This window comes from Phocoena sinus, chromosome 4 (assembly GCF_008692025.1).
Source record: "Phocoena sinus isolate mPhoSin1 chromosome 4, mPhoSin1.pri, whole genome shotgun sequence".
NCBI classification, from domain to species: domain Eukaryota; kingdom Metazoa; phylum Chordata; class Mammalia; order Artiodactyla; family Phocoenidae; genus Phocoena; species Phocoena sinus.
In genome coordinates, this window is record NC_045766.1 from 91,431,437 (window position 1) to 91,434,311 (window position 2,875).

At 38.7% G+C, this 2,875-nt stretch overlaps 1 pseudogene; it reads right to left on the reverse strand.

Annotated features, from left to right (window-relative positions):
• Positions 1 to 1,705: 1,705 nt before the first annotated feature.
• LOC116753292 lies at positions 1,706 to 2,478 on the reverse strand (annotated as a pseudogene).
• Positions 2,479 to 2,875: the final 397 nt, after the last annotated feature.

The following is a 2,875-nucleotide window of genomic DNA, read 5'->3' on the forward strand; positions in this document are numbered from 1 at the left end:
GGCTGATCCTTCTGCTTGTGCTCTAATCCTACTCATTGTTCTGTCTTCTCTAGGGCTTTGATTTATCAAATATGTCCTGTAAAATTATTTATCTATCTACATATATTTCTTTAATTTTTCATTTACAACTACTTTCTTTCCCTCTGCCTGAAAATATACTTGGGATAAGCAACAAACAACCCCCTGAGAAAAATAAACAAAAATACAAACACACTTCTCTGATTATTGCTGCCCCCAAACTTCTTACTGTTTTGTCACTTTCTTTCCATTTTCTTTTAGCAGTCTTAGAAAATGAATTTACCCTTGGTGCCTTACCTTCCATATAGTTGACTTATTTTATATACTTAGGATTCTGTACCTAATGAAACTGGGGTCTCAAAGATCACTAAACAATTTTAACTAACACATTTATTTCATTCCTCTTCTATTCTGATTTCCAAGGTTGAAGTTTTTCTTGAAATATTTTCCTGGCCAGTTTTCATCATTTGCCTCCTAAATTTCTTTTTTTTTTTCTCTCTCTTCTCATTTTTTAAGAAAGATTTAGGATTTTGTAAGAAATTACTGTTACATTTTTAAAAAATCTGTCAAGTACTGCAGTAATGGAATAAATAAATAAGATTTTTAAAGTTCAGTGTTTATAGACATATGTATAAAATAATGATTGAGTTAGAAGACATTAAATAATGTTGATACACACCAGGAAGGGATTAGGCAAGGAAAGGCACATCATTTCATCACAAGAAATAAAGACCATAGTTGGAAGTTAATGACCAGCCAAAGCTTTAGGTCTTGTGGTAGTTTTCATAGCTCCAGGGGGTCATTATGGTGGAACCTTCTTTATGGTACTTAGCTGAAATAAATAGATGGCAGTTGGAGAATTTTACTCTGGGACCCCAATGTAGTGTTAAAAAGAAAGCACTGTTTTAATAAGCCTGGTGTATGAGGAGGGAAGGAACAAAAATCCAAAATGGTTTGGTGATACTGAAAATCCTATTGACATATTAAGGAGAGTTTAAAAAAAAGTAAAATAAGGTTAATCCTCTTGTCTAGCTGAACTGGAATTCGTGCAGTTACAAAGTTAAAATTCCATGTAAACACTTCCTATCTTGTAAACAGACACAATATAGGTAAACAACCGTGATATTTCACCTCAGATGAAGCTATATGCCAATATTTTGGGAAAAAGATCTTAGGTAATTTCCTTATTTTTAGATAGCCTAAGTCCTTGAAAATAGCACTAATACTTCTGGCTGACAGGCTATCTACAACAGCAAAGTGAATAGAAGTTTTGATGATGATAAGAGGTTTCCCAAAGAAACTAGAGTTTCCAGTTAAACACATACAGTTACTATACTGAGAAGTCCAACAGACATCAGAAGAACTTGCTTTGGGTCAACCCCTTACTACCAATTTTCTTTGACAAATTTGTGCCAAGAGTCTACCCATTTTTTTCTGTCTGGACTCTGAACCTAGATTAGTTTGTCTGATAAATGGACTCACTCAGGTTCCATATAAATTTTAGCAGTATTAAGAAACCATCTGTGTGAATAAATAAAATGAATTTTCAGGATGAAATGATACACACACACACACACACACACACACACACCCCACAAAGTTAAAAACAATTGGGGGGGGAGATAAGGGAAAATATTAATGTAAAAAAATCATAAAAGTGACAATTGTAAAGCAAGCAGATTCCCACTCATGCCACACGATATGCCTTCATTAAGGTGTACTCTTTCCAGTTGGTATGAGGGGCCCAGACGAAGAGAGCAGAAGCCATGAACTGTAAGGGAGCTGAGACGCAAACCAGGCAAAAGGACAATCAGAATTTGCCAGACACATTCTCAGGCAGCTCTAATTTCTGGTGGAGTAGTTCAGTTCCAGGAACGTAGAAACTCACTGAGCCCAGGGTACACATACCCACAAGGAGAAGGAGAATGCCTGTGGCAATGGTGGGGGTACAAGCTTCGGCGGATACAAGCATGAAGTCCAGTCAAAGCCTCAGAGCACATCAAACCTAGACTAACAAAAGGTGAAAGGAACTGGCAGCGCCAAAGATAGGTCCGAAGAAGATCAATCCCACCGTTCTAGTTTCCAGGATCAACAAATTTCTCCATGAACTGCTCATTTAGCATGAAACTCATGCATTTTGTGACCATATCAAATGACTCTGTCATTTCAGGTGGGCTGTACTAGTATGTGTTTTGGGGTATAGTGATACACCGTCTCCACAATCCCACTGTGCCATTATATCGGAAAAGCGCATCATTATGTCTTTTCATCTGCCTCATCACTAGCAAAGTCATTTCAGATGCTTTTGTTCAAATCACTGGAATTTTCTTGAACTGGACTTCGATACTCATACCAGAAGTCTGTGCCAATTGCGGCTGCCGTGTAGATGGTAGAAGTGAGGCTAAGCACACAAGCAATTACAAATGCTGTAGCAAAATGGTTATCCATTCTGGCATTCAGACTGCTGGCCCATCCTCCTACTTCACAAACTTCACCTTCAAGCTCAAACCGCAGCACCCTGCTCTCCCCGTGCCCCCTCTGACACACTTCCCTTCAGAGCCCACCCCCTGCACTCCAGCGCCTCTGCCTTGGCCCTCACCCTGGCTGGGCCTGGCCCAGGACTGCCTCCTAAATTTCTTTATTTTATTTTATTTTATTCTATTCTGTTCTATTTTTTAAAAACATCTTTATTGATGTAAAATTGCTTTACAATGTTGTGTTAGTTTCTGCTGTATAACAAAGTGAATCAGTTATACATATACATATGTCCCCATATCTCTTCCCTCTTGCGACTCCCTCCCACTCTCCCCATCCCACCCCTCTAGGTGGTCGCAAAGCACTGAGCTGCCTCCCTGCA